The sequence below is a fragment of the Rhinichthys klamathensis genome, unplaced genomic scaffold (genome assembly GCF_029890125.1).
Source record: "Rhinichthys klamathensis goyatoka isolate OS25496 unplaced genomic scaffold, OSU_Roscu_1.1 h1tg000182l_1, whole genome shotgun sequence".
Lineage (NCBI taxonomy): Eukaryota > Metazoa > Chordata > Actinopteri > Cypriniformes > Leuciscidae > Rhinichthys > Rhinichthys klamathensis.
Window position 1 is genome coordinate 32,501 of NW_026606710.1, and position 15,649 is coordinate 48,149.

The 15,649-nt window shown below is 36.0% G+C and overlaps 1 protein-coding gene and 1 long non-coding RNA gene across 2 annotated transcripts in view; both read left to right on the forward strand.

Annotated features, from left to right (window-relative positions):
- Positions 1-305, forward strand: part of LOC130094897 (zinc finger SWIM domain-containing protein 6) — a gene marked incomplete at its 5' end in the record, with an annotated part of 26,616 nt that extends 26,311 nt beyond the window's left edge. The window contains one exon of the mRNA XM_056261428.1: positions 1-305. This exon is cut by the window's left edge and continues 2,457 nt beyond it.
- Positions 306-9,299: 8,994 nt separating this feature from the next.
- On the forward strand, positions 9,300-12,572 carry LOC130094898 (uncharacterized). Its single transcript, XR_008808020.1, has 2 exons — positions 9,300-9,363; positions 11,813-12,572. It is a non-coding gene; the product is annotated as an uncharacterized LOC130094898 (long non-coding RNA).
- The last annotated feature ends 3,077 nt before the right edge of the window (positions 12,573-15,649 follow it).

Consider the following 15,649-nt stretch of genomic DNA (forward strand, 5'->3'; position numbering starts at 1 on the left):
AAAAGCAGGTTTCCTATGTTTTTGGTGCAAAAACGTTGTCGAGTGTCCCCTTCCTTAGAGGTTTGTCTGTAGCTCTTTTTATTTTACTTTATTTTGTTCGTTTAGAAACAGAAATATCTTCTTTTTTTTTCATTTTATTTATTATACAAGGTAAACGATTGTACTTCACCCGTGTCAACATTCTCATGAAGTTGAATTTAAGATTTGATACACCGATATCAATTTATTTATGTAACTAAATCACTGTTTTATAAACTTGTTAATGATTCAACATTTTTGTTTTAATTAAAATTAGTTTTTTGAGAGGAAGCAAATCATTGAGTCGTTTGTGTGCATGACACATCACTGATTTTCATCTGTTTGGTGAATAAAAAAAGCATGCAAGATGATGCACGAGTCTAGATAAATGTATTATAATATATTTAATATATATATTATCAATATAAAATAAATAAAATGGACAAATCACAATAGACACAAATATGGAGCAAAATATACACAAATATGAATTGTATTTAAATAAATGGACACAATATATAGAAATATTGAGTAAATTAGTATATTCTATATATTTTTTAATATTGATATAATGACAAATATATTTTATAATTGAAGATATACATTTCCACATACCATCTTGCATGCATTTTTCCCCCCACCAAACTCATAATGCATTCTGGTCTTGCCTTATTCATGAATAATATTTGCAATATCTGAGAAGGCAAAAATAATAGTGCTGCTGACTGCATTTTTGAACATCCTTCACATTGGGAAACTTGTCTAAGACTTAAAAGGGTGTCAGCTCACAAGATTTGGAACAGATGCTATATGCTATATTTTAAGGAAAGTCTTAAATATTGTTTATTCAGCAAACCTTTCTGTGCTTATGAGTTAGATTAACTTTAGGATTTACAGTTTGGTCATTTCCAGATGCCAGTTCTACAAAGACTCGTCGCTCTTGTCTAAACTAAACAGGAAGTGGACAAACAGACTGCAGTGGGAGATTGAGACACTCGAGTTGCTCCTTCACACTTGGAGCGCAACGATAAGGTTGACCACTGTTACACAAGAACAGATCCTCTCACACTCGCCATTGCTTTGAGTGGCGAACTTCCAGGAATTACCAGCCAAGAGCTTCAACCATTGAGATGTCAAGAAGAACCACGTTAAATACTGCAGGAAGAACTCATTCTCACACTGATAAGGTGCTTAAGACTGTGAATTTATTTTTTGTGTTTTGATAAATTTACGATATGCAGAAAAAGAGTAAATGCCCTGATCTTAAAGGTGCCAGTTTTGGCCTACAAACATTTTTTTGCGGGTGAAATTCTTCATGTTTCTAGGAATCCATCGGGATTTTCGTGTGCGGGAATTAAGATTTCCCAGGTTCATTTGATCACATGAATTTGACCAACTAAATTAGTTGTATATTAGTAACTAAGTCCTCATTTTATGATCTCATCGCTATGTTATACTTTATCCAATGGTATACAATTAATAAGTTATAAAAAATCGACTGTTTAAGTTATCAAGTGACATACTTTTTTCAGTATAGACTAAAATAGTTAAAAACAGTCACAGCAGAACCATTGTCTCTGTGATCAACAAAGTTTTGTTCTTGAATAATTTAAGGTTTTAAACAGTCGATGACTCAATGACTTGTTCGTTAAGGCTTGCAGAAACCTTAGTAAATGCCCTGATCTTAAAGGTGCCATTTTTTTTCTTGAATGATTCCGGGTTTTTTTAACAAATCAGGTGAGTCAATGATTCAATGACTCATGAAGACTGATTCAGTGACTCGTAAAGACTGATTCAATGACTCGTAAAGACTGATTCAATGACTCCTGAAATGACTCATAAAGACTGATTCAATGACTCGTAAAGACTGATTCAATGACTCGTAAAGACTGATTCCGTGACTCGTAAAGACTGATTCAATGACTCGTAAAGACTGATTCAATGACACGTAAAGACTGATTCAATGACTCATAAAGACTGATTCAATGACTCATAAAGACTGATCTGATTCAATGACTCATAAAGACTGATTCATTTACATTTGAATGAATGAATCAATCAACCAATCACTCATTCATTAACACAGTGGATTGTTGCCACTTACTGGCAGTTTTATTTTCATAATGAACGTATACTTTAAAGCTGCAGTCCGGATCTTTTCCTCTTTGTCGCCATCTCTCTGTTCGAAATCTGTAACTGCAGTGATTCGCGGAATTATCATCTTTACGTGGGTTGTAAATCGGCATGAAACAGCGCGGATGAACACAGTGTTTTGAGGCGAGTGCTGCTGTCAGTCACCGCGCTGTGTGGATACTGTCATACAGAATCACAGATTCACTTTTTGAAAGTTTGACCAACATAAGAATTTTCATAAGAAAATGTCTTCTGAACAAGTAAGTAAAATCCATTTTTGTTCTGACCAACTAAGGGGGAAAAAGCATTCGACATGATAAGCTTCGTTAGATTTAATCAACGCGATTTACAGCAACCGTGCAAATTATAGCCTACTTTGTTCTCAAATTGTTCATGTTAACAACATCAGCATTGCGTGACTAATGATAAAAATTTAATATGTTTTATGGTTACCTGTGTAGTTCAGAATTCATATTCTCCATAATAGCAAAACGAGAAAGGCACAACAAAGGAAACTCCATAACTGTGTGAATTAAGAAAACGTACTGTTACACGATTGAACTATTGAAATGTCTTACTTGTTCAGCAGAAAAAAGCCGTCTCTTCTTCTGTTTTGAACCCCTTCAAAACACGGAGTACACGCACTTTTCAAAAGCCCCGCCGATGTTTAATCCTTGTGTTCGCATGAGACGGTTTCTTTCTCTTTCTCTAGCCACCTTAAATCCGAAGTACGAAGTCTTTTGGGTTTTATAACTGCTGAATCTCCAGTTGACACTGATGATTGTTGTTTGGATCTTTCTGGATCCGCCATAAGTTTAATTATGTAAAGTGCTGCGAGAAAAGCCTATACATCTAAACATCTCGTCACGCGCAGTATAGCCGGCTAGCCGAAACTCCTTCTTTATGTGTACGGGTGTGACGTAATGACGCAAAGACATGCTCGAATTTCCCGCGGAAACCCACCAGTACCACTGGAATTAAAATCATTATTACAAGCTAACCGTTTTGAATCTAGCTATGGCAAGCAGATAGTTTTGACCACTGGCAGAATAAGTTTTTTTTAATATAATTATTTTGGATTATTTTTAACTTAAAAAAGTTACGGACTGGAGCTTTAATGTCATATTTGTATATACGATGTCGATGTTTAATGAAAGCACCGTAGTTTATGCTGTTATCTCTACACAGTACTATTATTCTAACATGGGAAAAAATTACCCTGCCCCTTTTAGCTGGTAAAGCAACACAAGTGAATAGATAACTGAACAATTATGTTTTAAAATTATGCTTTTCTTGCTTTAGGCTGCAAAAACAACAGAGTTTTGCAGTTTTTCCACTTCTCTTCATCAGCGGAACGGACAGATGGGACGAAGACCCGTGCTGACCAGCGCTTTTCACTCTCATTTTGTTTCTGAGAGCACAGATGCACAGTCACTCCAAGATGGAGCACTTTGCCCAGACCATCAGCCCCTCAATACATTTGGAAGAACAAACTGTAATAGCCTCAGCTATAATTCCCATGAAGCATTTTCAGGCCTGTGAGGAGATCTGTTCCTGCCAAAGCGGTGCGGAACAGGAGGCCGGGGGTTCGGGGGAGAAATCCAAGTGCTTGAGTGAAGACAGTGACAAATTCAAGCTTTTCTGTGACTTCAGGCCTGGAAGAACACACTATTGACCACAGACACAGGACGAGGTCTTTAAAGAGGCCGTATTATGCCCTTTATCAAAGTCTTGATGTTGTTTTTTGGCTTGAATGTTGATTATTTTCCTCATATTCTCCATTGTTGCGGCTCCTCTCTTCCCAGTCTGTCAGTAACGCTCTGTTTAGTTCCTGTCTCTATGAAGCCCCTCCTTCTGAAAGCACACTGTGCTCTGATTGGTCGGCTGGAGCAGTGTGTTGTGATTGGTCGAGTGTGTTTGGGAAATGTCCCGGCCCATACCATAACCACCAGTTTAACACACTACTAACTAACTCAACCCGGCTCCGCCCCTTTATTCTGCGCATTAATTATTTAAATGAGGAATATTGTGACGTGTTCGTTCCTGGAAGAAACTCAAGACTACAATGGAGGCGTTTCAGGAGTTCAGAAACACTGACACTGATATAGAGAAGAACTTCGCAGAGCTTTTTTATACTCAAACAGCAACATTACACAAAACAGAATATAGGGCGTCTTTAAGAAAACCCATGCACTGAAACTCAAGCACTAATGTTAATGTTTGCTTATGTATAGCATAGAATATTAGCTTACTGCATATGGTATGGTGTAAAATAGTATGTGAAACAGTAGTTGTGTCCCAAATGATGCACTATACACTACACACTTATACTATGTGCTCAACCCTGTATAGTCAGTGTATGAATTTTTTTATCTTTTTGTATTGTATTTCTCTTTGTGTTAGTGAAATGCACTTTTTCTTTTTGGAAATTTCAGTGTGTACTCAAACTATTTATACTATAAATATAGTGAATAAGTATGCAAATCGGGACACATCAAACAGAAGTAGCCTATGCTTTATTGTTGTCCCATGACTTCACCATGTTGCATGTTTAATTCAACAACATCCAGTTAGAATCTCAGTAATATAATTTCTGATGATTTTTCATTTATTTTGTATTAGGGTTAGGGTAATTATAAATGTGCAATTAACACATTGCATAGTCATACTTCCTACTATTTAAAAAAACAGCAACTGCATATCACATTATATACACTGTTACCAACGCAAATAGTTTGTGAAACTTTAAGTTAACAAAGAAACTTTCTGTAAACTTTTAACTTCAAAAACAAGTATGCAAAGGTTTAAGTATGTACTATGTTGCATGTTTAGTTTCGCAAATATCCACACACACACGCACACAAAAAATTGTATCCAGTCTTATTTTTCATGGGGACATATGAGAAATATGAGAAATTTAAATTAGTTTTTATTCAAATCGTAAAATGTGCAAAAATACGTATGCCACTTGATCATATAACAGTTGATATCACGTCTGGTTTATTGATCAAATTGAGAGCATTGCATTATGGGATTTGGCTATAACATAGAGTGATCTGTTTGTATATATTGCATATTTTAGCAAATGTCGAAGGTCATTCCATGCATGCACAAGATCCACATAACATTAGTATGCCATTCTGAGCATTTTTTAAAAATGCATGTGGCTATAAAGAATTAAGTGGGTTTATTTGAAACCTTTCATTGCTCCTGAGCCACTGAAGAAATGTCCTTTTCTCCAGCTCTGAATGGCTGGATAAAGAGATACGGTATCTGTTGAGCGCTGTTCACTTCCTCCTCGGGAGGAAACGCTGGTTGTAAATGTCGTCTGTTGACATGTGTTGCTAACACTGTCGTTTAGTGCTGGGCAGTGGTCAACTTTGATCCTTTATCAGAAGACAACCAGACCCAAACACCCTACAATTACTGCAGAGCCAGCCGGGCCGGACAGAACCTCTTGCAGCCTCAACAGGAAGAACAATCCCTTAAACAATGAACAACTGCAGCCAGGAACACCACAACCTCCTGCCGCACACACACACACACACACACACACACTGGAAACTCTCATATGTCCCCATCAAATAAGACTGGATACAATATTAAACTTACTTTTTATCACAGTTAATTAAAACAACTGAACATGCAAAAGACACGAGAGTAGTGTTTTATATTTGTCACATCCGTGTGTAGTTTGACGTGCATGTTGCTAATCATTTTATGTTTGTGTGTAGAGTGCATTTTTGGAAGAGTTAAAATAGTTTTGAATGATGTGTTTGCTTTTGCAAGAGATGTCTGATGTTTTGCATGTTGTGTGTTTTGTGTGTATAGTTTCAAGAAATTGAGCCATAGCTTCAGAAAGTGCGTGTAAGCAATTTGAAAAAACTGTAAAACACAAAATCCCTAAAGGACATCATCGTCCAGGAAGTGACATAATTTTGGAGGGAAAACAAGAGTACTAGTAAGTATAAGCAAATGATTTGACTATTTACTGTGATATTTTGTGGTGTTTGTGTTAGGGATGCGCAATATATCAGCCACCATGCCGATATATGTTCATTTTTTAAGTTATCATTATCGGCCCGGTAAGGAAATTTGTCCGATATATTAAAGCCGATAAATAATGTATTATTTCCTTCAGCTGAGACTCTTCAGAAGCGCACTGTTCAACATGATGGTTTTGAATTGCTTGAAATATGATTGGAATCACTTCAAAAAGAAAAATACAGTTCAGTGCAACATGTCTGTCATATCGGCTACATAAAATTATAATGAGAATATTATAATTGTGTGCTTGGGACATGGATTTTAATGGTGAGACTTTTGTTTTTGTAATCAGGCTCTCAAAAATTACATAAAAAGTTTGGATTTAGATTTATCGGCCAATATATCGGTTATCGGCTTTCAAATATAAAGAATTATCGGTTATCGGTATCGGCCAAATATATATATTTTTCATTTCTGTACATCTCTAGTTTTTGTCCATCCTTTTTTTTAATCAAAGTTCAGAACTCAGTTTGATACTAACTTCATGATTACATTTAGCTCTTTATTTCCATCTTTTTTTAGTGTCATTTCTGTAAAGTTAAACAATCACGTTCTAATGAATAAAGTTTAAGCAGTGGCACGCACTTTAAACGCTGCCAAATGCTTTAGATTACAAGCATATTCATATTCTAAAAGGCACAGAATTCAGTCAATTCTGAATTAGAGGAATGATCTAACGACATTATTTTGGTCTGAGATCTGCTGTGTTCCAACAGAAGGCAAACATTCAAGGTTTCATACTGTTGGATCTTCACCACCTGGCCGGATATCTTCGGTGTTGTGCTTTGACAAAAAGAAAATGGAAGGAAACATTTTTGGGGAAAGAGGTTTGAGATGTTACGCCAGGAGTGTAAAGTATAGAACTGCGGTGGGAGACTGTTCAGAAGATTTTAAGAGATAATTGATTGATTAGAGCTTGCTTGTTTACAAAAATGTCATAAGAAAAAGATGGGGGGGTTATAAAGTTAGGAGCTGTTTGTTTTCCAAAAATGAAAATTATTTAGTTTATTTATTTGTATTATTTCATTGTAAATTAGTGGCCTTGTCATCATCTGCATGGTACAATCAATTCTGGATGGAATAAATCAAGTAATTTTTTCATCTAAATCATGTTTTGTTAGGAAATATGTCAAATTATTGAAGTAAAATTAACTGTAAATGCCATTTAATGTTAAAAAACGAAAGCCACCCCGTCAATGACATCATCGTCCAGAAAGTGACATCATTTTGGAGGGAAAACAAGAGTACTAGGTAGTATAAGCAATGGATTTGATTATTTACCGTGATATTTTGTGGTATTAAAATGGATTATAAATGGCATTTAATATTGAGAAAAGGAAAAATGGTCCTAACAGTAAACTATGACCCTTTTTAGGACAAAAACCTCAACTAACATTATAAGCACTCCTCGGGGGGAAAAAAGTAAACCTACAATGATTTTAAAAAGTGTATGATATGAGTGAGAGCTTCAAACTTTACTTTAACTGCAGAAATGAGCTGGTAAATGCCACTGGTCATAATGTGGGAGCAACAGAACGCACTGACCAATCAATACGCTTCACATTTTATCCAGTCGCCACCGTTTGCTCTTTTGGAAAAAAAAGTATTTCCATATGAGGGCTTTGAAGGCCACCTTTTGAACTTTCACATTCTCAAGATTTTCAGATCTCACTTTTCAATTATGCATGCTTTAACCTTTCATGCTCTCCTGTGGAAATCAGTGTCAGTTCTCTGTAATCTGTTTCTCACACAATTTGAGGGCTTTAAAACTATTCATTGCATTAAATAAAGCTTGAGTAGATAACGCAGACCCGACCACGTATGGCCCCGGTTATCAATCATGAGTGGGCCTACAGAACACAGAGCGTAATATGATCAAACCTGAACCTCGTCCTCCCCGCCGGTGTTTGTGTGTAATCTATTGAAGAGGATAATGTGCTGTTTTACCACACCGTCGCAGTAAAAGCCTGTCGGTGCTCTGAGCATCACAGTCATGTGTAGAAATCCTGTTGGATGAACACGTCAGTTGATTCGATCCGCTGCCTCGCACATGCACAAATAAACAAAACATGAATTTTTTGTGCTATTATGTGGTTGCTAGGGATAGGGCATTGCTAGGTGGTTTATATTGTGTTCTAGGTGGATGCTATAGGGTGTGAGTTGTTTTGATCATAATACAATGTGGTTGCAAGGTTAAATAGGCCTTATTCAGACTGAGCAGCGCCATGACAGGTATGGAAGCAAGGGTAGCTGTTTTCAATGTAAAAAGCTATAAAAAGCTCCTAGATCACATAATTGTCTGAAGTTTTTTTGCCCATTGAAATTTCCTGGAAAGATATTTCTGCAGGGTTTCGTCAGCAGAACAATTTAAAAACACATTAAATAACAGTATACAACCCACTGAATATATATATATATATATATATATATATATATATATAGAGAGAGAGAGAGAGAGAGAGAGAGAGAGAGAGAGAGGCCTATATCCCTCAAAGTCTCGCTTTGATTCCGTTGAAAATATAAAATGGCGCTGAGACCGATGAATACAGATATTCGTTTTATTCATTCATTCACACTGCCTCTCGATAATTGTCTCTTTAATAGTTAGTTTAATAGTTTTTCTAATATAAAAACCCCATTTTTATTACACTATATATCACATCCACCTTTTTTCACGTATAAGTCATTTATAGCCAGTTATTTTAGCTGTACAAAACAGCTTACTTCCGCGTTGAAAATAAGGTAGATACATCCAAAGCGTTTCAAGTAAATCATATTAACACACATATTAATAATCCCTTCCATGTGTGTGTGTGTGTGTGTGTGTTGCAGCAGGATTTCGTGGGGTCTCGTCACAGCACACTAAATCCCGGGATTTTCGCGGGCCGCGGGAGGTGTGTGAGGGGCGTACGGGATTAAATTAGGCACACCGGGGTTTATGGGAACCGTAAAACAGAGCAGGCAGGGATAGTATAACACACAGCTCACCTGAGCGTGTGTCCTTGAGAGATATAGGATTCCATAATCCCTGCGCCTCCCCCGGGAACGCCGGGAATGCGCCGTGAATTGATGCATCAGGCTTACAGTCCCACTCGCTCACTCCAGTCATGCTATGGATTTGCTGTATGTGTTGTGCACCTACATGCACACATGGATGACTGACAGGTGAGTAAATATATAGTTATTATGAGAAGGGGGGGGGGGGGCTAGTCTGCATTTCCTGGCTTGCTTTATGCAACTTCCAAGACCCTTTTTCCATGTCAGGCATATTTTCCAAAGTTTTCCATGTGGCTTCAGATCGTTGAAAGACACTCAAGTTTTGTTTAAGGCACAGGTTACCAAGTTATTCAAATCTTGTTGTAACGTGTAGTTTTGGTTTAGTTTCATGGTGTTTTAGTGTTCCCTGTTTGACCTATAGTTATGTGTGTGCCAGTTTGTTCCCATTAATGATTAGTTTCACCTGTGTTTCATTTAGCTCCCTTTGTTTTCCCTGTGTATAAGCCCTGAGTTTTCCTTAAGTTCCTCGTCCACTATTGGATGTTATGTTAGTTGTTTTGATGTATGCTTGTGTTAGTTATATATTTACTTATTCATTCCATGTCCCGTTCTTCCTTCCTTGGATGATACATAGCAGCCCGTAACATGTTCACTATTGAAGCTAAATCTAATATCCGATAAATCCAAATCCAATTTTTTTATAATATTTGAGAGCCTGATTACAAAAACAAAAGTCTCATCATTAAAAGCCATGTCCCAAACACACAATTATAATGATCATTAATGATCACCTTTTTGATTCCAATCATATTTCAAGCAATTCAAAACCATCATGATAAAGGAAATAATCCATTATTTATTGACATTTTTTTTATCGGGTTAATAACGATAATATTAAAAACTAACATATATCGACCGATACTGATATGGTGGCGATATATTGCGCATCCCTATACCATTAAACACATTTGACCGGTCAAATGCATTCTTTCTTTTGCAAATTCTTGCAAATTCCTGCAGAATTATGCAGATTTTTCCCTAAATTTGGTGCATATAAAGCTAAATCTATATCTGGGAATCATTGATACATTTTCTTACAGTTTTTTTTATTCGCTTTGGTACTATTTTCACAAGTAAGGTGGGTGTACATTTTCAAAACTCTTAGTGCTAATATCACAACAGATCATCAAAATTGCACTTTTTTCAAACATTTCATCATGTTTTCAATTGTGTTAGTACAATTCACAAAATCACAAAGTATCCTTTTCACAACACAAAATAAGTGTTTCATCTACATAACTGTTTCATTCACAGTAACTTCCTTTCATAAAGCTCTTATTATCAAACTTTTGATTTGCATCTCTTTTTGTTCAGTTTAATACATTTGTCTATTATTTAATCCAACTGATCTTAATGGTTAATCAATTAATCATTTGGTACACCTATAGATTTCTATAGATATTGATTGTATATACAGTTTCTATAACTTGTTTGCAATTTCCGATATGGATAACCAAATGTAATGAATTCTTTTTACTACATAAGTGATTTATAGATACAGTAATAACCACCACTATGTTCAAAGTGTGTGCACACGCATGTGTGTGTGAGTGAGGTACAGAGAAATTTGCTATTTGTGAAAACACTGTAAAGCAGAATAGAGTATAATGGAGAGGAAACGGTCAATGACTGTAAAACAGATTGATTAGAGATGCATCAGTAGAAGGGAGACAGATGGCATCAAATACAGCATTTTACATTACAGTATGTATGCCATGTGATACTGTAGACAGATTACCATGGTAGAGACTGCCACATTACTGTAACTCCGCCTTCATCTGGAAAGGTCCACTACAGTATATATAGATTCAGTCAAAGGCTATAGAGTGAACACATTTTGCCAGCAAACTCTGTTCTCGCACAGAACCTCATGGCTGTGTCATACTTCATCGCAGCTTTTGATAACTCACTGCAGATACTATTACAAACATTATGGATTCAATTACATAAGTTAGGTAATGCACGTGTATTTTCTAATGTGGCAACTGTAGCCTGTAATACTGTAATTATTTCAGCAACAAGGGTGATTTGAAACATGTATCTTGCATTGTTTGCTGTTGAATGAACTGATTGTTAAAAGTACTAAATTGAAAGAAGATCATACTGTTGTGTTTCTGTGATTAAACCAAACGTTCTCATTACATATTACAATAATCTTGTGTTCGAAACAATGATTATGTGGACTGAAAAATGTATAACTGTAATGAAAGCATGGGATCATGTTTTGAAAGAATGACTAGCTGTGTGTTACAAGTGTGATCAGTTTGGATTTTTGTACTAAGAGTTTTGAAAATGTACACCTTACTTGTGAAAATAGTACCAAAGCGAATAAAAAAAACTGTAAAATGTCTTAAAACCTTACAATAATTTAATGAAGTATAAGAATGGGTAGTTTATGATAAACGAGGGCTCATATCTGTAAAAAAGGTGCCCTTTAAGTTCATTAACTTTACTATTGACCCTGCGATCTAAAAATGTCAGCCTCCTCAACCTCCCCATGAGGGGAATTTGTCTGTGGTTGGCAAATTTGACTCTTTTTTTTTTCCTTTCGATACAGATCTAGCCTTCCCGTTCTCCCCTGGGTGTTGAGGAAACTTTCAGGCTGATTCGTCTGCTGGTGTTTGAAGCCATCGGGCCCTCGTTCCCATCGCCGGGCTTCAAAGACGATCTCGCCACAGATGCACCGTTAACCTGGAGATTTAAACAAGGTCTTTGCAAGTTCTTCTTATATCTAAAACATCTATCAGCATGTGATACATTGCACCAGGGTATTTGTGACCTTTTCTCTGGAGATGAAAGGCCCATCGCACGCTTTCATCTAAAGTAGCGGCGCTCTCAAGATTTGAAGCCACTGTCGCGTCGTATTTTTGAGTCTCCGGACAGGCGAGTGACGTCCTAACATCTCGACTTTAAAGCCAAATGAAAATGTCACTCATAGGAGCAATTGCTGTCCATAACGTTTCCATAAATGTCACTGCAGAGAAAGGGGGAAAATAATGGAGGATAATTAATGGACTTGGATTAATAATATCCTTTCTGCATTTTATTCACTAGATATTTACATGAGTGGCACTTTCAGACTGTGCAAAACCTGCTGACATGACGTTTTTGAAGTCTCTTCTGCTCATCAGGGCTATTTATTTGATCAAAAATACAGCAAAAATAGTGAAATATTATTATAATTTTAAACAGCTGTTTTCTATGTGAATATATAGTAAAGTGTAATTTATTCCTGTGATCAAAGCTGAATTTTCAGCATCATTACTCCAGTCTTCAGTGTCACATGATCCTTCAGAAATCACTCAAATATGAGGATCTGATGCTCAAGAAACATTTATTATTATGTTAAAAACAGTCGTTCTGCTACTTTTTTCAGGATTCTATGATGGAAAATAATAGAGAACTTGTATAGAATTTAATATTCAATGGAAAGTTTAAAAGAAAATCATTTATTTGAAATAAAAAATCTTTTGTGATATTATAAATGTCTTTACTGTTACTTTTGATCAATTTAGTTTGTCCTTGCTGAATAAAGGTATTAATCTATTTAAAAACAAATCGTACTGACCCCAAACTTTTGTGTATTTTTAAGGGTTACATATTTGTTCAGGTTTGTCCTCGTCCCCTCAACGAGCAGTTCAAAGTTTTAATAATTTGTTGTATTATCAAATATTATATGTTTTTTATTTATTTATTATAATGATAGATCTTTATTGTTTATATATAGTTAGACTTAAAAAAATAAATAAAAAAAAATAAATACAAAATAAAGTATATATTTTAAATTAATCCAAGCATTATCTGGAAAACTCATTAAAGATTTTCTAGAAATAATTTGAGAGTGAATCCGCCATCTTTCGTGTGTTCATTAGATGTAGAGAGCAGATGGTTGACAATCATTTGGACTCTTTGTTTTGACATTGTAAGGAAAATGTACAAGAATTTCCATAATGGTCACAAATGACTGTCTGTTTCCAAAGCTTTCACCTTAAAAACGAACGTATTTGTGCTTGGAGTCGATTGTTTTATTTGGGATTAATTGTGGACAAATTATGCGACATAATTTTTGGCCAGGCGGTCATACAAAGAAATTATACACACATGCAAAAACAAGAAAAACCCAACAAAATATTAATAACTGATTATTTTGTAGTTAATGTGAGCTTTTTTTTCTATTTTTGCATATAGTTAAATAAAACCTGTAGCTGTAGTTTGCCTTTTTTGCCAAATCATTTTGGCAGATAAATACCTCAACCAAGTTTAGGGGTTTTGTTCTTCCCTCATATTTAAAATATTTAGGAAAATAGTATTTTTTCTCCTCATAATTTGATGGTTTATTCAAACTTGTAGGGTCATTAAAAAGAAACATTAAATAATGCTAACACATCAACAGCTGATGAATGCATGTAAAATATACGAATGAAATCACTGATTTTTCATTAAATGGAGAATTCACTATTCACTATTAGCGGCTGATTCGCTATTTTTAGCAGTTCTTTTCATTATTAAATGAAATCAAGTATATTTACATATTCACCATCTTGGATCATTTGCTATATTGACTTTCCAAGAATCATATATGCAATGCAGACGTGCAAGACATCTTGAATCTAAAGGCCGCATTATTGGTGGCGTTTGCTATACGGAGAGCATAGTGTATATATAAATATATAATAAAAAAACTCCTCTGTAAAGCCACACTCTGTAACTCCAGAGAGACACTCTCTGATTTATATATCTCACAAAAATGCCCTTCCCTCACATCCCAAGTGGCTTTCTATAAATGCCTCATGAATACCACTTTTATTTTTATTTATGGGCCAGGGTTTTATAATTGAATAGTAATTAATACCGTCAGTCGCGAGCCCCGGCTCCGTTCTTTACATAGACGCTTTGAGGTGATGAATGGGGCCCATCTATTACACTACCTAACAAGGGCCGCTTCCTCGCGACGTTCCTGATTAAAGTATCGGGCTCATTTTCACACGAAAAAAGACCAGCTCTCAATTTAATTTAGAAATTGCCCCCGATAACGTCGGACCGTTCTCCGGCAACCTGACCACTCAGTAAAATAGATCTCTTGTAAGATTCATAATAGATGAAGAAGAATAGAGACCATTAATAAAACTGATAACTTCATTTAGGCATTGTGAATTCAGGAGCATTTTACCAGAGGGCCCCCATTACTTTTTATTGTATTTAAAGGAGATATAATTAATGTCCGTGATCAGTGAAATTCCGAAATACCTTGACAGAGCAGGTAATTATGGGTATGAGTGATCTTCTAATATTCGCTTCTGCTCTGTTCTGTAATTTTTCCTTTTTAATTGCATCTCGGAATGACATCACGGTAAATAATGCGAGGTTTAAACACTGATGTGTTCAACACGAAAACAAATAATGCCATTAGGAGAGGACGCCGTTACAGTTCACGCCGCAAAACAGAAGCACTGCCATTCTCTTTCTGCATTCATATAGTTTGAATATACTTTTAACTAGTGCTTTGATTTACAATATATATATATATATATGGTGGGAACACACACACTCACTCACTCACTCACTCACTCACACACACACACACACACACACACACACAAACACTCACTCACTCACTCACTCACTCACTCAAACACACTCACTCACACACTCAGACACTCACTCACACACACACACACACACACACACTCACACAAACACAGACACACCTTCATTCACACACTCACTCACACACTCAGACACTCACTCACTCACACACACACACAAACACACACACACACACACACACAAACACACACACTCACTCACTCACTCACACACACACACACACACACACACACACACATACACTCTCACTCACTCACTCTCACACACACACACAGTAAATACACTCTCAATCACTGAGACATACACACACACACTCTCTCACACACACACACACACACACACACACACAGACACACACACACACACACACACACACACAGTAAATACACTCTCAAACACTGAGACATACACACACACTCTCTCTCTCACACACACACACACACACACACACACACACACAGTAAATACACTCTCAAACACTGAGATATATACACACACTCTCTCTCTCTCTCTCTCTCTCTCACCCACACACACACACACACACACACACACACACACACACACACTTTATTTGCTTTTGTCATTTTATTAGTTTCTACCAGTATTTCGTTTTAATTGATTTTTATTTAATCAAGGGAGTTCAAGAATCAAATCAAGTTTTTAGCACTTAATTTAATTTAGTTTTTTTATTAAGTTTGAAGGTTTTTTTATGTAATATTTACATTTTATTTTATTTCAGCTTTATTTCAATTAACGAAAACATTTTTTAGTGAACAGCACTGTTTAA